This window comes from Otolemur garnettii, unplaced genomic scaffold (assembly GCF_000181295.1).
Source record: "Otolemur garnettii isolate 467f Iridium unplaced genomic scaffold, OtoGar3 scaffold00018, whole genome shotgun sequence".
Classification (NCBI taxonomy): domain Eukaryota; kingdom Metazoa; phylum Chordata; class Mammalia; order Primates; family Galagidae; genus Otolemur; species Otolemur garnettii.
Window position 1 is genome coordinate 11,198,510 of NW_003852413.1, and position 21,533 is coordinate 11,220,042.

The window sequence follows — 21,533 nt, forward strand, 5'->3', positions numbered from 1 at the left end:
AAACTCTGGATGCCCCCTTGCTATTACTACCAAAGGTAAATATTGTTTTGAGTTAGAGTGAGAGAGATTAAATTTGCCTATGTTTGAGTTTTCTATAATGAGAGTCTTAGTCTATAGTTTCTTCCTTGTTGTGTTTGATCTCTCTTTGTTCAGCAATATGTTTGTAAACCTCATCTGTGTTGTATATTTTAATAATTGGATCATACTTATTAATTCGCCCTTGTGTGGATATGCCACAAGTTACTTACAATCTCTTCTATCTGTGGAAATTATTATACACGTCCTTTGGTGAACTTTCTTTCTTTCTTTTTTTTTTTTTTTTTGAGACAGAGCCTCAAGCTGTCCCCCTGGGTAGAGTGCTATGGCATCACAGCTCACAGCAACCTCCAACTCCTGGGCTCAAGCGAGTCTCCTGCCTCCACCTCTCAAGTAGCTGGGACTACAGGCGCCCACCACAACGCCTGGCTATGTTTTGGTTGCAGCCGTCATTGTTGTTTGGTGGGTCCGGGCTGGATTTGAACCCACCAGCTCAGGTGTATGTGGCTGTCGACTTAGGCACTTGAGCCACAGGTGCCGAGCCTGGTGAACTTTCTTAACGGTAGTATGTGTCTTTTGACAAACTTACGTATGCACGTCATCTTTGGGTATATACCTTAAGAAAAGGAATTGCCAAATTATAAAATATGGTTTTTCCCCAGTTAAATGACCCTCTGGACATTCTCTTTATCAAGTTCTCATTCAAACTTTAGCCCATTTTTCTACTGAGTATTTTTGCTCCTTTTCCCTCTTAATGGTTTATTTTCAATGAACAGGTTCCTAATTTAATACTATTCAATTTATGCACTTTTCTCTTCTTTCATTGTAAGTAGCTTTTGGAGTCTGACTGAAGAAATCTTTGCTGACTTGAAGGTCACAGAAATATTTTCCTATATTTCCTTATAGAGTTTTGGTTTTTTTTTTACATTTAGATCTGCATTTCCTCAGCCATTGACAGTTTGTGTATGGTGTGAGGTAGAGACAACAGCACCCCAGTAGTTAATTAGCTGGGCAGAGAACTGAAGCCAGCTGATATGTGGCTTAACTATTTGCTCCAGAAAATTCCTGCAAACCAAATTCTCTGGAAAGTACCTCTACTATCAGGATAATAAATTTCTCAGCTAAACAAGCAGCTTATGTATTACAAATCAGTTTACTTTTATAGTGTTACTTGGTACCTCTATCTGGGTCCACCTCAGTTGTTCCTAGCTTTGAAAAAAAATCTAGCTCTGGCCGGTGCCTGTGGCTCAAAGGAGTAGGACACAGGCCCCACATACCGGAAGTGGCGGGTTCAAACCCAGCCCCAGTCAAAAACTGCAAAAAAAGAGAAAGAAAGAAAGAAAAAAATCTAGCTCTAAACCCTTAGGTCCAAATCCAAACTCCCAGAAACCTTTCCTGATTTTTGTCAGAGTCCCAATAAAATTAGTTTGTTCCATCAACAGGTTCTGTAGTATTTTTTTTAGGAATTAATAACAAACAGAGGAAAGATTTGTTTATCTTCTCAGAAGTACCAAATGACTTAGCCCCAGTTATTGAAAAGACCACTATTTCTGCACGCTACTGAAATCTCATCTCATCTCATTGTGCACATGTGCAAATCAAATAATCATACGTGTGTGTTCTTTTTATGGGCTTCTTATTCTCTTCTATTTATCTTCCTTATGCCAATACCACATTTTTAGTAGCAGTGTGACATTACAAGTCTTAATATCTGGAACTGTGCTTCCCGCAGCTTGGTTATTTTTTGAGATTTTTCTTGCCTATTTTTGATCCTTGGCTTCTCCATATAAATTTTGGAATCAGTTTGCCAGTTTTAGGATGAATTATAATCTGTAAACTATTGAATCTTCCAAATAGAGGCATCTTTGGTCAGCTATTTCCCCCCCTTGCTGTTTTATAGTTTTCTGTATAGATTTTCGTACCTACATCATTCTATTTCTTCCTGAGTGTTTTGTTTGATTTAATTATAAAAGGTACCTTTTTTATTCTTTTTTGGTTTGTTGTATCCAGAGACCTTGATAAAATGATTCATTAATGTGAATTACTTTTTCATGAAAACTCTTCATCTATAGATTCCTAGATTCCCTTACACAATTGTGCCATTTCACAATAAATTTCATTTTATTTCTTTCTAGTCTGGGCTATGTGTGTGCATGCGTGTACGTACTTTTTGTTGGCAAACTGGCATTTTTCTCTCATGGCAATAAGCCTAGCTGATGTGTTTTGGGTGATCGCTTGTGGAATTTACAGTTGACAGAGGCAAGATCGATTTAGCTCCTTCAAGATTCCATAATGTGTAAACCCTAGGATTAAAAACAGAGGACTTGAATTCAACTCTGTTATAAGATAATTCTCAAAGGGGTAGAACTTCACCTTTCATAAAAATACATTAGAACTTCTGTAAACTGACCACCCACGGGACTGTAACAAACTGATTGACATACAGAGGTGGTCGACATAAGGAATTAGGTCTACTGTACCGATACGTACATGTGGTGCATGTCCAGTCTGTGAAAATTAGCTCAGTTTAAGGACGTGGTCAATCTATGGAGGTTCTATTATATAGAGTAAACATGTGTATCAGTTTTTAAAATTCATTAATAAATGAAGAAACCTATAAGAGCAAATGCAGGTAATAGATGCATTTAGTAATAGTTTGCAAATAGATGCAAAATGGGGCAATATCTTCTAGAAATAAAATGTAATATTTGAATCACCTCTTCTACCGACTGGAAACCAACTGTAAATCTATAAGACAAGGTTCATGTGCATCTCAACACACAAGAGTCATTTGTGTTCCTTTCAGGCTTCTACAACTAAAAAAGTTGTATAACAGGGCAGCACCTGTGGCTCAGTGAGTCGGGGGTGCCGGCCTCATATACCAAGGGTAGCGGGTTCAAACCCGGCCCTGGCTGAACTGCAAAAAGGTGTAAAACAGCTCAATGAAAGTCTCAGACCTCTATTTAATTTCATGGGAAATACATGCAACTATCAAATGCCCACTTTAAAATCATTTATGGCTGTTTCTGACAAATACAAAGAACCTATGATTCGTGATCTAAATTAATACCCCTGAAACTCATCTCTTCTCTCAATAAAATGGGAGTAATAATGGTCATCTCTCGTAGAGTACTATGAGATTTCAGTGAGAGGATGGTATATATTTGCAAACTATGAAGGTCTGTAAATGTATAACCCATTATTTAAATCCACCATATGACTTATTTATAATGATATATTTACTTTAAGTGATACAAATTCAACCTTTGTTCAGTTTTCCACTTAGCTATCCACTTAGCTTCATCATAATTCTCAATTCCAGCATAATTCTCAGTTCCATCATAATTCTCCATTCCAGGGGTCTACGCTTGACTTTTGCTGTTCAAATTCTCTTCAAGATTCCAATTGCAATCCTTGTTCTCTGTCCTCACACAAGCTCCTATGAATAATGAACTTAGGATAGTTCCTAAGAATTAAGGCACAATGAATGACATTAATGTGTGTTAAGAAGAGATTATGACCCAAACCTTGGGCCACATTTTTTACACATGTTATTTAATTTAATTCAGTCCTTACAATACTCTGTAAAATACTATTCTCATTGTAAGAAGGAGAAATGAAAGATCAGAAAGTCGGCGTACTTGCTATGAAATTGTAAATAGTAGAGTTGTATTAAAAATCAAGTCTATGCAATGCCAAAATCCATTTTATTTCCCTGTGCTTTGTACAAGGAACTAGAAAAAGGTCAGTTGGTAAACATTGAATGCCCCTCGGCCCTTTGACTACAGCAAATTAAACCAACCAAAGTACCTTGCACTTCATGTCTTTGGAAAGAACACCTGCCCTCACTGGCATTCCTATTCACTATGAGTAAAGGATGACCTGAAATTACCAAAAGAAGATCTAGCAGAGGTGCAGCCTGTAGAATATGACTTTCTTTGCCTTCTTGTTGCCAGAAATGGAGCTGCTTCTCAACATGTTTATTTCTTACACAATTAAGTTCAAAAATATATTCCTAATATTGATTTGCTCATATACTGATTGACAATGTTTTCTATTGATTTGAATAGGACTTTTTTTACTAATATACAGAGTATGCCAGCCAAATTATACTTAAAGAAAGGAAAAACTGTATTAAAATTCTAATACTCCAGTCACATTCGACTTTTGCAACTATAAGAGATATGAGATAAAATATATAAGATAATAAATATTATTGGTACATACTGAATATTGCAATATTCATGAGTTTTTTTTCTTAAAATGTGTATACATTTTTGGCACTTTCTGTCTATGACTTAGAGAAATCTGCAAGTATAATACCTGATCAATGTTTTACTAGGGCAGACCTTTCTTAATTCTTTATTATATTTTTGCTACTTTTGCTTATAAATGTGTATAATGATGTTATAATCTATCCTAGAAGATATCTCTGTAAACAGAGACCTAGACATACAGATATAGAGGCAGTCCCCAGTATGGAATATTCAACTTACAGTGTTCTATGCTTACAGACGGGCTCCAAGGCTCTCCATAAGGATGATTTATAATCAAATAATGAAATCTGTAAATCAGGAATTAGAGTCTTCTGCACCAGTAAACAAACTTGCACGGCCTAAGCGGTTTATTGGCACAGCGTCTTTATGCTACTGGCTAGCCTCGTATTTCCACTTCACTGAAGAGGAAAAAAGAAAATGTAAACTGAGTTCTCCAATTGTCTAACTCACTTACTTTCCAAATGAAGACTAGAAGACAGCTGGTTGATGAGGATTGCTTCCAAAAGGGTCATAGAGTGTGATCCTAAAAGACATTATAAATATCATATGAATTTCTTCATACTGAGCATGCCTTCTGGACCACAGAATTAGTTCTGTCTGAAATGTTTGCCTTTGCAGAACGATAGGATATACCTCAAGGAAAGGTGTAAGTCTTAACAATACCTCCATACACACACACACATAAAAACACACACATAAATAAATAACGGATGGAGCAGAAGTCTGAGTGGCAAGAATGTTGTCATATAAATTTAGAGGTAGACAATGATCCCTATTTTTATTTCAAAATATTATAGGGCTACAAAAGTTTCTGGTTGCCTGGATCTCTTTTGTAATGCTTGAGTCAGGGCTATAAGTGTGTCACTACACAAATAGTGTTTAATGTACCCATTGGGTAGGTTTTCACACATCCTCCTCCCACCGCTTGATTTCCACTGAGTTTTACTTCCCTCAGTGCGCATGTGAGCTCATCAGTTACTTCCAATTTAATAGTAAGTAAATGTGGGTTTTGTTTTTTCATTCTTTAGATGCTTCCTTAGGATCATAGTCTCCAGCCATCCAATTTGTTGCAAAGGCATTAACAGATCCTTTTTCACAGCTGAGTAATAGTCCATGATAGGCAGATACCACATTTTGACAATCCACTTGTGGATTGATGGGCACTTGGGTTGATTCTACACATTTGCAAATGTGAAAGATACTGTGATAAACATTTGAATGCAGGTGCCATTTTGGTAAATTTACTTATTTTCCTTTGAGTAAATACCTAGTAGTGGGATTGCTGGTTCAAATAGTAGGTCTGTGTTTAGTTCTTCAAGGAATCTCCCTACTGTTTCCACAGAAATTGTACTAATTTTCAGTCCCACCCACAGTATGTAGGTTTTCCTGTCTTACCACATCCGCACCAGCATCTATTGTTTTGGGACTTTTTTATGAAGTCTGTTCTATCAAGGGTAAGGTGATTATTTCATTGTGGTGTGGTTTTGATTTACATTTCCTGACGATTAGTGACATTGACCATTTTTTTATATGTTTATTGGCCATTTGTCTGTCTTCTTTTGAGGAGTTTCTCTCTATATCCTTTGCCTACTTCTTAATGGAGTTGTTTGTTTTTTCTTGCTGATTTATTTGAATTTTTGTAGATTCTGGATATGAGGTCTTTATCAAATGAGCAGTTTGTGAATATTTTCTCCCATTATGTGGGTTGTCTGTTTCCTCTGCTGATTATTTTCTTAGCTGTGCAGAAGCTTTCTAATTTAATAAAGCTGGATTTATTTATTTTTGTTTTTACTATAATTGCCATTGGGGAGGGGGTCATCATATATATATATATATATATATATTCCTATTGGTCCAGATTGAGTCACATGGTTTCATTGGGATACAAGAGAGATTAAGAGATTGAGAAGTGTGGATATTTTTTTTTTTTTTTTGCCTAGACAGATATCTAGAAGAGTTTTCCCCACATTTTCTCCTCAAATTCTTAAGATTTCATGCCTCTGTTAAAGTCTTTTACCCATCTTGAATTAATTTTTGTGAGTGATGAGAGATAGGGGTCCTGTTTCATTCTTCGGCAGATGGCTATCCAATTTCCCCAGCATCATTTATTGAATATGGCTTGCTTTCCCTCATGTATGTTGGTGTCTGCTTTGTCAAATACCATTTTTTAAAGCCCAGATCATAAGAAAACCTATTCGGAGCATTCTTTACGCTAAAGTCCTGAAAAGAGAATAAATGTTTTCCTCCATTTTGTGTCCATTTTTATTTTCTCTATCACACCATCACAGCTTTTATTTTACTACAAATAAGTCATCAAATATGAAATGTCCTGTTCTGAATCAAATTTTAGTTTATTATACTCAAACAAAAAGGAGTAAAACGAATCAGAGTATGGACCTAAACTATTGACATAGGTTTGCCATTTATTTTTAAGTTTTTGGCCTGGACCAGGTTTGAACCCACACTTCTGGTATATGGGTCTGGCACTCTACTCCTTTGAGCCACAGGCACCACCCTAGTTTTGCCATCTTAAGGGTAGCTTGTTTATCCCAGTAGTGAAGAAGCCTGGAGAGTGAGTGGAGATGACATCATGAAAGGTGTTTTCCACAGTTTGTTGAGAACTGAGTATTTTTCTTTGCAAGAAGTAGGCTGAAGCCTGGAAGAAGTGGGAGTTAGTTGGTGCAAGGTCTGGTGAATATGGTGGGTGACAAAGATTTTCCAAGTCCAGCTTCTGTAGTTTGAGCAGCACTGTTTGTGCAACATGACCATTGGTGGCCTGTCTCTTTCCACCAGTCTTAGATGCTTAATCATAAGCATCCTCATCATTTCATTTAATTAGTTGAAGTAGACATCCACTGTAATAAACTGATCATGTCTCATGAAGCTGTAGGGGATAATACCAGCGCTGGACCACCAAGAAGATACCATTAGCTTTTTTGATGAATATTCAATTTTGGACTTTGTTTTTGCATTTCATTTTTATCCAGCTCTTAAATGTAGTTTGATTGCTTTCTAACAGAGTATCCCTAATTCCCTCATCCTAACTGTTTGCCGGCTGTTGTCATACTTTTTTTTTTTTGATGGCTTAAAACAACAGAAATATTTATTTTTTCAGATCAAGTTCTCTTACATCATATATGTGCTAAAACCCCAAATACATCGCAAATCCATTTTCTTTAGAACATTACCTTTTCTAGTAACTAAAAGTAACAAAAGATAAATCTTATGTTCACCTTCATTTACTTTGATCCTACTTCTCTTCATTTTTTTGTGCAGGTTGAAGTTTCTGCTTGGTATTGTGTTTCTTCTGTCTGTGGAATCTCTTTTTAATATTACGTGTAGTGCAGGTCTCCTATTAATGAATTCCTAGTTTTTGTTTGGTGAATGTTTTTATCTCCTTATATTAGAAAGATGAAGATACATTTTTAGGGTCAAGAATTCTGGATTGACTAGTTTGTTTATGTGTGTTTGTTTTGTTTTGTTATTTCAAAGTATTATGAGGATACAGATAATTTCGGTTACAGGGATTGCTTTTATAATGCTTGAGTCATTGGTTATAAGTATGCCCATCACCAGATAGTGTTCTTTGGGTAGAACACTGCCATTGGGTAGGTTTTGGTAGAACCTACCATTTAGGTAGGTTTTTGCCCATCATCTCCTCCCTTCTTCCCACTGTTTGATGTCTGTTGAGTTTTACTTCCCTTTATACACATATGTGTTCATCAGTTAGTTTCAATTTAATAGTGAGTACATGTGGTGTTTGTTTTTCCATTTCTTAGCTACTTCAATTATGAGAATGGTCTTAATTTCCAACAGATTGTTGGGAAAGGTATTAATTCATCTTATTTTATGGCTGAGTAATACTCCATGGTATACATACACCACATTTTATTAATTCCTCATGAACTGAGGGACATTTGGGTTGACTCCACATCTTTGCAAATGTTTATTGTGAATGTAATAAACATTCAAGTGTAGGTGTCTTCTTGATAAAATGACTTCTTTTCCTTTGAGTAAATACCCAGCATTTGTTTATTGTGAATGTAATAAACATTCAAGTGTAGGTGTCTTCTTGATAAAATGTCTTCTTTTCCTTTGAGTAAATACCCAGCATTTCCTTTGAGTAAATACAACCATCAAATGGAAGGTTGACTTTTAGTTCTTTGAAGATTCTCCATGCAGTTTTCCATAGAGGTGGTACTTACTTGGAGTCTCCCTCGATCAAATTAAAAAGTTTTAGTACATCCAAGGAAATAATTAACAGAGTAAACAACATACAGAATGGTAGAAAATATTCACAAGTTACACACTGATAAAGAACTAATAGAATCTACAAAAAACTTGAGCAAATCAGAAAGCAAAAAATCAATCTCTTTAAAAAGTGGGCAAAAGACGTGAACAGAGCTTCTGAAAGCTCTGGCCAATAAGCTATGAAAACACATGGCCAATAAGCTATGAAAAAAAGCTCAATGTCATTAATCATCAAGGACATCCAAATCAAAACCACAATGAGATTTCACCTTGCCCCAGTCAGAATGACTTTTTATTAAAAAGTCCCATAACAAAGGATCCTGGCATGAGTGCGCAAAGAAAGGAACACTTGTATAAATGTTTTGATTTGTTACCTATTGTGCTTTAAAGATACTACACCGGCTCGGCACCTGTGGCTCAAGTGGCTAAGGTGCCAGCCACGTACACCTAAGGTGGAGGGTTTGAATCCAGCCCAGGCCAGCCAAACAACAATGACTGCTGCAACCAAAAAATAGCCAGGCATTGTGGTGGGTGCCTGTGGTCCTAGCTACTTGGGAGGCAGTGGCAGGAGACTCTCTTGAGACTAGGAGTTGGAGGTTGCTGTGAGCTATGATGTCACAGCACTCTACCCAGGGGGACAGCTTGAGGCTCTGTCTCAAAAAAAAAAAAAAAGATGCTACACCATTGTCTTCTACCTCTCATGGATTCTGATGAGTCATTTGCTTTAATTCTTGTGTTTCTTTCTCTGTTTATAATGTTTATTTTTTTCTCTGAATGTCTTCAAGGTTTTCCCCTTATATTTAGTTTTATACAGTTTAAATATGATATGCCTGAGTGTTTCGGTCTCTCCTCCTCCCATCAAAATGTGTTTTCTTGTTGTTCTCTGATCTTCTGATACCTGATTTCATGCCTGTGATTTATTTTGGAAAATTCTCAGGTCATTATTTCTTTACGTATTTTATGCTCCATTTTGTTCCTATCTTTTCCTTCTGAAATTTCAATTAGGAATATGTTGTGTAATGTACTGTCACACAGCTTTTCCATGCTCTGTTTTCTTTTACCTATATATTTATCTATTCTTAACCAATTTATCTTTTCTGTTTGTGTCAGTTGTAGAAATTTCTCTTGACTTATCTTCAGTTCACTAGTTCTTTCCTCAACTCTGCAGAGTTCACCAGCGAATGTACTGGGTTGAGGAGAGCGCTATCCTTCAAATTCATGTTCTTCCTATCACTTCAGAATATGACCTTATTTGGAAAGTGTTGTTGCAGGTGTAATTAGTAAAGATGAAGTTGCATTGAAGAATGTTGGGGCTTTAATCTGACATGACTGACGTGCTTATAAGAAGAGGTAAAAAGACAAACACACACAGAGTAGAATTCCAGGTGAAGACACAAAGGACTCACGGAAAGATTGACATCTAACAACAGAAGCAGAGATGGGAGTCATGCTCTCACAAGCAAAGTAACACCAAGGATGTTGCTAACCAACCAGCCAGGTGTCCATTCAAGAAAGTCATGTGCACCAGAATGTTTACTGCAGCCCAATTCATAATTGCTAAATCATGGAAGAAGCCCAAGTGCCCATAGACCCACAAATGGATTAATAAATTGTGGTATATGTACACCATGGAATAGTATGAAGCCTTAAAAAAGATGGAGACTTTACCTCTTTTATGTTTACATGGATGGAGCTAGAACATATTCTTCTTAGCAAAAATATCTCAAGAATGGCATAAAAAGTATCCAATGTACTCAGCTCTACTATGAAACCAATATATAAGCACCTACACTTCCATTTAAAAGCCATAACCCAACTACAGCTCAAGATGGAGGGGAATGAGAAGGGGGAGGGGAAAGTAGGTGAGAAGATGGGCAGAGGGGGGTAATGGGTCATATCACACCTATGGTGCATTTTACAAGGGTACATGTCAAGTCTACTAAGTGTAGAACATTAATGTCTTAACACAATAATTAAGAAAGTACAGTGAGCCCAGGAGTTGGAGGTTGCTGTGAGCTGTGATGCCATAGCACTCTACCCAGGTGTACAGTTTGATGTAAGTATTTCAAATTGTATATGAAACCAGCACATTATACCCCATAAATGCATTAATAAAGCTATGATTGATGATATTAAATAATTAATAAAGCTATGATTTAGTAAAAAATGAAAAAGTAAAGAATGTCATGTGAAGAGTGAACAGAGATTTGAGTGATGTGTCTATAAGCCAAAGAACACCAAAGATGGTGACAACTGCCAGAAGCTAAGAGAAGCATTGAATAGATTCTCCTCTTAAGTCTCCAACAGAGGAAAAAAATCCCTGCTGATTCCTTGATTTTGAACTTCTGGCCTTTAAAATAAAAGAAGAATTAATTCCTGTTATTTTAGGCTACCAGTTGGTAATATTTTGTTAGCATAGTTCTAGCCTATTAATACCAAAGATAGTCTTTACTTGTTTTTCTGAATTTCTTTACCTGTATTTCTAGAATTTCCATTTGATTCTTTCTAATAGTTTCCATCTCTCTGCTGAAGTCATCTATCTAAAATCTCATTTTTCCTCTTTTGTTATTAATCATAGTTATTTTAAATAGCACTGATTAAACATCTATGCCATACTGAGTCTGGTTCTGTTAATTGTGTTGCTTTTTGGAAGTGTGTTATGCGAGTTGTTTGTTTAGTATGCCTCATACTTTTTCTTGAAAGCCACACATCTTGTATGGAAACCAGGGTAAATAGGGTTTATGTTTGGAAGGAGCTCACTGGTTTTTTCTTCTGCTGGGCCTTTAGTGTGGGTTTGAGTCTGTCTAGGACAGGACTTGGGTGGGTTGGGTTCGTTGTTGCTATGGTTCCTCTCACTGCACCACAAACATCAACCTCCTCAGCACTATCTTGTGTTTAGAGTGATGGCTGGTCTGCCAGAGAATGAGTTGTATTTTTCTGAATTTCTGTTCTACCTCAGCTATAAGTCTCCCACGTGCATTGCATCTCAGAGAGGGCATCTGTCACCATGTGCTTGTCCCTGTCCTGTGGTATTCCACTGAACTGGTAACTCAATGCCTGTTAGCCTGGTTAGGATGGGAGGAGGCATTCTTGTTACTGAGAATAACCCTCAGGTTGTGTCCTCTGGTTTGGGAATCTGGCCCTCTCAGTGCTCAGCTCTTATTCCCAATTTACATTCCTGTTCCTTTTCTAGGCCTAGGAAGTTGGGATTTTATGATGGTTTTTATTTCTTTGTTTGTTTTCTATTTCTTTCTCCTAGCTAGAATTGGCTATAACCTGTGAGTTGAATTCTACAATACTCCTTGCCCTCCTTCTCTTCTCTGAATTAAGGCTTTCATTGTACCTATGAAATGGGGGTCTTCATGACACTCCCACAGGGATGGCTGCTCTCCTTCCCTGGGGTCTACACAATTAGGGGTCCTTTCTCAAGGCTTTCACCAATCTTTTTTGTGAGAATCAGTGAAGTCCATGGAGAACCACCTGCCGGGGGTGTGATCTCTTCCTACACTGGCAGCCTCCAGGATCTCTGCAGTCTCTTCAGTTTACACTCAGCCTTCCTCAAGGCATGAGCAATTCTAGCTGAACTCTCCTTACCTGGGTCTGGCTGTGTGTGCTCCAGGTAAACAAGTGTGTGAATCTCTTCTTTCTCTTACTGTTTGACAGGCTCATTGCTCTGTAACTTCACCTGTCTGATGAATTTAAAAAAGCATCCTGAAATCAGTGTGCTTAGTATTTGTTGTTGCTCCTTTAAGATGGGAAGTATTTTCTTTCCTGTTTATTCCCGAGTAGAAACTAGAAATCCGAGATGGTTTTTCTACTGTGACTGTAGCCCACATGACAAGAAGGTTGGCAAGTTCTGTGTTCATATGAATGCTATACCTTTGTCCTGAGACACTAGCACCTTGTATCAGAGATTACTCTGACTTTACTGAGTACTTAGATATCACCCATGCTAATGAGAGTGAGATTATTAATTGAACTCACTAAAAATGTGTTTGTTGCTATTAGGTACATGCACTACTCAGCACATGAAACAAAAGATTTCTATCTTATGAAACTTAGAATTGTATTAAAGTGAATGGAGAATATGATAAACTATTTTCAACCTATTACTTACTCTTCATCCTCTAAATTCCACTGACACCTCTTTGTAAAAATACATACTTTTAACTAACTTGTTAACATTCCCTATTATTAAATTAAAATGTTTCTACAACTATAACAAGGGTCTAGAATTCAAACACTTTCAAAACTGTTGCCACAATATTTTCCCCGCTGTGTTCTCTACGAGTACTTGAAATGACTTCAGTGAGCGAGGTAAATTAGCATTATTTTACTGTTCCTCGGTTTGGGTTTTATCAGCTCTTCATGAGAAAGAAGCAATCATCTGAGTCTAAGTAAAATGCCATAGTGTCAACATCCCGCACACCTCTATTAAACACACATTTACTATGCCTAACCAAGTGCGAAATGCTATGCCTATTACAGACGATACATCTGCATATCTCAAAGTAGCAAATAATCTTAAAACTGAGGGTAATTACTTATTAAGACACTCCTGTTTTAATGTATATAAGTGACTTATTCGACTTTTAAAATTTGCCTTTATTAGATTTTTTTATATGTGACTTACTTGAATACCTTTGTTCGATATTTTAAGTAAAATCAATGTATCAGAAAACACTATTTCCTGAAAATTTTTCTGAAATATATGATGATCAATGTCTAGCCAATCCTTAACTACTTTGTTCTTTCCATTATAACACCCGTGCCCAGTAAATAAGCAGCTTACTCTTAAATACCATCAGTGTTGAAAAGTCCATTTCCCTCCAAATCATCACCATGCAATTTTTGCAGATCTTTTGGGATGTGGAAGAGTTTAGAATTCTATTCACAGCAATATATAAATTCCTCATTAATACATATTCTAGGGCAATAGGTAATTATCAAGTAATAATTGCATATCTGTATTTGTTTACCTATAGTTGTTAAGTAATATGCATCTACGCAGAATATGCATCCAAATACCCTCTCTACTGGCCAATATAGTTCCACATGGGTAGGACTCTCAGAGGTTTTGCTTCCTCCCCCTGAAAAAGCTGTAAGTTTGAAAAAATATTACAAATGCGTTATGCCCAAATAACTACAGCTTGTTTGCTTGTTGACTCACATATCTGCTTTCCACATTTGGACTTGCCATTGGGTTTTATGCACTTGTATCCCACTACCTGGTGAACACTGGTGATTTCATGAGAATCTCAGCTATTATCATTCCTACTGTATGACTTTCTTTATCTCTGTTTTAGTGAATGGAACCAACATTCCCTGAACCAGGAATCAAGAGAGCCATTGTAAAATCAGTCTTTCCCTTAACACCCACGTTCAGTGAATCATGGTCTCAGTTATTCCACCTCCTAAACATTTACCCGGTTTTCATCTTCCTCTCTATTCTATTACTCCATGATTGAGCTGGGAACCATCATACCCAATGATATCTTGTCAACCTCAAAATTGTCTTGCATACTCATCAGTAATCACCTACTAAGAGTAACGTTGGTTATAACCTTTCCCTGTCACCTACTGTAGGATAAAACCCAAACTTCTTAGCATGATGTTCTAATGGCTTTCCAGGTATTTCTTGTACCTATATTCTATTCATATCTCTGTTACTTTGGGGCTTGAATTTAATTCCACACGTGATCTTAGCCAAAAGGCTGAGAAGCGATTGAATTTAATTCCAAATACCAAACAAATCTTAGTCTTTCCCATCCTCCATCATACACACACACTCCACAAGTTGATTCATAAATTTTTTTTCTTTACCTATGACACTTTTAATTATAGTACTTTCCTGCTTCTTCAATCTTATTCTTCCTCCTCTGTCTAGACTCAGCTAAGGCATCATATCCTCCAGGAAACCTTCATCAATTGTTCCAAATTAAGCTAAGTAGCCCCTTCTCAGAGTTCCAGACCTTCTTGATATTTGACATTTATACCTCTTCCTCCTTTTCCTGATTACATGTATGTCTCAAAAATAAAGTTAGTTCTTCCCTTTTTTGAGACAGAGTCTCACTATGTCGCCCTCGGTAGAGTGCTATGGTGTCACAGCTCATAGCAACCCCAAATTCTTGGGCTTAAGCGATTCTCTTGCCTCAGCCTCCCAAGAAGCTGGGACTATAGACACCTGCCACAACACCAGCTACTTTTGGTTGTTGTTGCAGTTGTCATTGTTGTTTAGCTGGCCTGGGCTGGGTTTGAACCCGCCAGCCTTAGTGTACGTGGCTGGCACCATAACCAGTGTGCTACGGATGCTGAGCCAAGAATAAAAATATTTCTAATCTAATTTTGATTATCTTAGAACCTACCATGGTACTTAGAATAAAAGCTCAGCAGATTGTTGTTTTTGTTGTTGTTCTGTGAAACAACCTCCACAACCATGTGAATATTTCTGGGTACACCATCCAGAATATCAGAACAGATTCTACCCAATCTACTCTCTTAAATCCCCAGATCCTACCCAGTCTGGACTCTGACCCCTTGCCAGAACCAGAGTCCTGGTGCCTAGTAGAAGTATCTTTTCTTATATCCCTGTCTGAGATCTTCTTTCTTTTCCATGTCCCCAGTGTCCAGAAGTTTCTGAACTTAAGTGCATGACAGAATTTCTACCATGACCTCCATTTATACCTGCCACTCTAGTCCCGGGTATCCTGGTTAGAAATGCTTTGTTTTTAACATCTGCCCTGGTACTAGATCCTCTGATGCTTGTTCCCGACCATCCATGCTGGCAGACTCTGAACTATATGCACGCTCTGACATCCCAGCAGTTTCCTGCCCACGACCCCCATCCAGCCTCCATGCCTTGGCTCGCTGGTCCTCTTGGATTGACAGGTGACCAGCTCCCCACTGCGACATAGACAGGTAAACCTGGCCATAGTGCCTACCCATGCGCTCCTAACTGCCAATGTGTATAACCACATCCTCCATACCTGTCATCAACCAAAATTTTCTTAAGATTTGTGATAACTTTCAGAGGCCTCTGCCTCTTCTAACTTTCCACAGAAAACCCTAAGTATTGCCAAACAAATCTGCCTCAACCATAAATTACACTTAACATTATCTACATAACCTTGGCTAAATCAGCATGGGTAGGCAACTTGAAACATATTGGTTTCACATCTGGATTTGCTCTGGGATTATGGGCAGCCTTTTTGCAATGTGCTTGCAGTCTACCTTTCCAAGTTTCAGTGGTGTAAAACTGTGGTCACTTTTACTGACTAGTTTATGTGGGTGGTAATTAGGCTTCCTGTGGAAGTAGTTTCTCCAGCTTAGGGTCTGGAAAAGAGATGAATCTCTAATATTGATTATTCACCTGAACATTCTTTCTATGAGATTAAGACTCGCCTCAATTGTTAACAAGCAGCTCTTGTGTTAGCCAAATAATAACTCCTTTCAGGAGTGATCTGTTTCTACCATAAGATATATCTTTTTTGTACTTTGGTTTAATATAAGGGCACATATGATTAGGCTGCATTGTTTGCATTTGTTAGGAAAAGTCTGGGGTGTGTTTGAGTATTTCACTCAGGCGGTATGCCATATGCCACTACATCGTGCCCATTATGTGGGAATTTCCTGAGCCCCTTCCCCCATTTTTGAGCTTAGTTATGTTTTTCCTCTTGTGAGAGCCTGTGGTGGTTCATATACTAGTTTCAAAGTAGTATTGAGTACATCTTAAAGAACGTATTGAAAACATATTTATTACCTAATTCCAAAATCCCCACAAAGAAATAACTTTAATGTTGAATTCACATGGGAATAACAATTTTTCTTTAGTTGTTATGTGAATATTCCATCCTGATTCTAGACAATCTAGTGAGTTAATACTAGATGTTCAATATTCTACCCTTATTTGAGAAAGAACTACCTAATACAAACAATGAAAAGACCACATGCTTTAGAATCATGCTTTTATCTGTTCCTCATTCCGTATCTATCTGAAGCATGTTTTCTTTTGGGTAACTGTGGTCCAAAGTTCTATGATTGCCCTTTGTGAAATAGATCCTCACTAGGGTGACCAGCTTGTCCCATACACAGACACTTACAGGTCAAGTCACCAACAAATTTAAATATTGACAATTATACAACACTGTCTACACAACCCTACCAGAAAGCGAGAGACTTCATAGCCAGAAGAAACTCTTGAGATCACCTAACACATCTATCGATTTCTCAAATCAGGATATTTAGGAAGATGAAGTGACTTGCTCAGTAAGTTGGTAGCAGAATGAGAACTTTCCTTAGAAATCTTGACCCATTTACCTCTCATTATTTATCAATTCTTTTTTTAAAAAAAGATTTATTAATTGGTACTTGATGAAGTGGCAATTCCACAGATATGAAATGATGAACAAGAGAGATGTAACCCCTACTTTTATGACATGTTCATCCTTGTTAATTCAGCTGAAGGCACAATGTTAGTTTCTCCATCATTCATAACACAAACGCAGAGGTACATGAAGAGATAGATGAACTCTTAAGATGACTCATAGCACAAACAAGGAACCATTGTTGGAACCGTTGCCTCTTGTGGACACACTGGCCCTACTCCATGGATATTCATCTTAGTAACACATAGTCCTCATCCTCTCACTTTTGATGCTAACCTTGAATTAAATCTCCCCTTTACTATAAGCTTCTAACTAGCATGCAAAGCTACTTAGCATTCCTTGAACCCTCACATCTGATTATGAACTTATTCAAAACAAGAACAACTACACTTCTGATCCTAACAGTAATGAAAAGCAGATAAGAGCACTTTCTCCAGAAATTCAAGTACATTCTCCTTTATGTGGTAGCTCTCAATGGAGAATGATTTTGCCTCCCAAGAGACATTTAGCAAAGTCCACAGACATTTAGGGTTGCTTCCACTAGGGAAGGGGTTGCCACTGGCATCTAGTTCGGAAAGATCAGAGATGCTGCTACCTATTCTACAATGCAGTGGACAGCCTCCACCCCTGAAACAAAGAATCATGCAACCCGAAATGTTGGTTATAACCAGATTGAGAAACTCTAGCCTAGAGCACTAGAAGCCTCCCATGAAAGTAACCCTTAAGTGAAATCGTGCATCACCTGCTGTTTTCTGATCAGCTTATTTAACTTAGGCTAATGAACTCCTGGTCCATCCACATTGTCAAAAATGATAGAATATCCTATTTTTCCAAAATAGGTCAGACTCACAGAGGCAGAGAATAGAATAGGTGGTTGCACGGTGTTGGGAGAGGGGCCATAGGGAGATGTTTAATGAATATAAAGTTTTAGTTATGACAGGTAAGTTCTAGAGGTCTGCTATATAGTGTCATGCCCATAGTTAACAATAAGGTGTTGTGCACTTAAAAATTTGCTGTGAGGTAAGTAAACATCATGTTAGATGTTCTTAACACACATATATTCAGACACAGAAGTAAATGAGAATTTTTGGAGGCAACAGATATGTTTAATATCTTGGTGATGTTAATACTATATGGATACATCTAAATTCATCAAACCGTCTGTATTAAACATGTGCCAGGGTTTGGGTGCATCAATTATACACCAATAAAACTGTTAAAAACAAGTAATATATAACCAGTGAAGGGCTAGCATCGCTCCAGATCCACTTGGAACAAATTGGTATGATTGGTTTCAATAGCATCGGATGCAAAGCCTTTAGAGTATCCCAGATAGCCATGATTACTCCAGTTTCATCCCTAAAGAGGAACTAGAGAATGTTATTTCTCTCAAATATGTACTCAAATGAGATAAAACCCCCAACCATTAACATGGGGTTTATGTACCATTATTGAATTTTTTGGCAGTCTTCCATACCATATGAAACAAATATCAATATTAACTACAGTTTTTTGTTTAAGTAATAATAAATAAATTATAGGTTAAATGCCTATGAAAATACAACAAAGATACTTTCCCCACAGAATTGGAAAATTATTTCAAAAGAAATTAGAAATAATAAAAATATAAATCTCTCTTAAATGTACAATAATCTCATTTTAAACTAAAGAATTTGAATTAATACAAGAAAATGTGACAGACTAAGGTATTTAAGTTCTATTACTAGTATAACTCTTTTATTGCTCAAAAATGTTTTGCTTTACTAGACAAAAATAGTAACAAAATTATGATGTCATGGCAATGTAATTAGCAAAAATCAGTTCTTATAATCCACCTGCTTAGGGAGGAAATAATTCTCACGTTCGTAGCTCACTAGTAATGAGACTGATATAATTCATTAGAAGTAAAAATCCCATATTGAATTTCCATTCTGTGCTACTTCAAAACTAAGGCTCATACTTTTCAACATAGGTATTATTCTCTCCAGTTTGGGAAAAGAATATAGGCCTAGCAGATTGATTAGCATTCCGCAGGTCATACCAAAGAAAAATAAAGGAAAGGCAAACCCAACAACACCTAGCTCCAAGGGCCATGTTACTTCTTCCACAGCCCTGTGTCCCCAGAACTTCACCTGCTGGTAAAGTCTCCTCCCTCACCATTAGCATTTCACAGAAGTGTTCTAGTCTATTGACCTTCTCTTAATTCCTCAGGTTGCTCTTACACATCCCATACCCTTTTCTAATAATCTGCATGCAGAAGAGAAAAATAAAACTCTACCAGGGTCAAACATCTGAGTTCATACATATTAACTCACCTAGCACCGCTTAATTATGTGAACACCCTTTTCAGAGTAGATGACACCATCAGATTAGGCACGCTAGCTGGACCAGTTTCACTCAGTCAGTGACCTAGAATTGCCTTTGATCAGAAGCAAACGTGGTTTATGGAACTGACTGGTTTTAGATGCCAAAAAAACAAATATAATGATTTTTTTGGAGCTAGAAGAACACTGGGAACGCTTACTAGCAACCACAAAGTTAGAGTATTTGATCTTTGATGCTTGACGTCAAGGCAAGGTTTTTAAATATCCTAGTATTTGGCTCACTCTCAATTTAACATTTGAGATGTTTATAGATATTGTAGCTAATAATATTGACACATACGAGCTGGGGGGATCACTTACAAAAAGAAAACATTCAGTTTTAAATAACAAACTAGTAAGAATAGCAGTACTTCTCAATCTTGTCATATAATGGGCACTAAGAGGTATTTTTTTCCTTTTTTTTTTAATTAAATGATAGCTATGTGCATTAATGCCATCATGGGGTATAGTGTGCTGGTTTTATTTACAATTTAAAATATTTTCATCAAACTGGTTAACATAGCCTTCATGGCATTTTCTTAGTTATTGTGTTAAGACATTTATATTCTACATTTAGAAAGTTTCACATGTACCCTTGTAAGATACACCATAGCCATGGTCCCACCAATCACTCTCCCGCCACCCATCCTCCCCTCTCTCCTCCCCTCCCTCTCTCCTTTCCCCATATACTTGGGCCATAATTGAAAGCTATAAATTAGTTTCATAGTAGGACTGAGTACATTGAATACTTTTTCTTCCATTCTTGAGATACTTTGCTAAGATGAATATGGTCCAGCTCCATCCATGTAAACATGAAGGAGGTAAAGTCTCCATCTTCCTTTAAGGCTGCATAATATTCCATGGTGTACATATACCATGGATGGATCAATAAAAGGTGTTTGTTTGTTTGTTTGTTTGTTTGTTTGTTTTTAATGTACATGCCTGTGTCCCACCAGTTGAAACCAGTTATTGGATCAGAATCTCTGGGTGGGAGAGGGAGAAGAAGTGCTATTATTGTTTTAAACATTTGGGATTGATCATAATGGACAGAAAGTGTTAAAAATGATGGTGTAAGAGAGGGTTTGAGACAAGCAGTTTGTACACGAATCTCAGTTCTAATATAACCAACAGTGTAGACTTTGGCAAACCCATAATGATGCCACATAAATGGCAAGTCATGAAATGCATTTTTTATGTAATAAGACTTTAATATTACTATTATTACTATAAGGTTGAATATTCTATTCAGAGTCTCTTAAGAGTAAAGCATTTTATTTCTGAAATAGGTGAACAGGCCATTCTTCACAGGACTAACTTATGAACCAGTTCATCTATTTTGGTTTTATCTTCTCTCACTGGCTGAGTAATCAGGGAATCTACTCCACTTTCACCAGATTTGAAATCAAGCTGCTTGGTATTAAACAACAAACGAGAAATATGCTAGCTCTGATTGTACTTATGAGCTTCTGGCCCAGAGGTTGGGCCTTTGAACATTGCCTCATCATTCTGTATGCTGATTTATGCTGGGATTTTGAACAGAATGAAATTTGATTAACCACAGAATCAAAAGCGGGTAATATCTGCATCAAAACATCTACAGTAAAGTGACTACTGACTATGAATATGAGAGAATGCTAAGCAGTTGGCCATCATTATTTCATTTATTCCCATATGAACATAGGTATGTCATAGGCGTGATCTCAACTTCACCTAAAAAGGTCTCCCAATCAGTAAGTGACATTGTCTACATCTGAAGTCATGTGTATTAGAACCAAAAATGCATTCTTTGCCAGCAGAGCAAGATGGCAGACCAGAAAGATCGTTCCGCTGAGCTCTTCTAGAGTAATGGAGGAAAAAGAGAGAACCCAGCCATACCTGGCACAGGGAATTTACTCAAGTCATAACTCAGGGAGCACAGCAAGGAAGTGGTGAACTAGATATAGTGTATGCTCCAGGGAGGTGGAAATCAGATGAATTAGGCAAGTGATTACATCTACTGGGATCAGCTGGCCCCCAGTGGAGGTCTGGGATGGGAGGAAGCCTTTCTGGAGTTTTCAACTGTTAGGGGAAGTTGCATGTTGAGTGGAAAGCTTGGAAGAGTGGGTGGAGTCAAACGGTATACAGCAACCAGATATGTTGGAGTGGATCCACTTGGAGTGGATTTGCTGTAGGTTTGGTGGCTGGAGAGGCAATTATACTGAGAAGGTCTCAGTGGCCAGGGT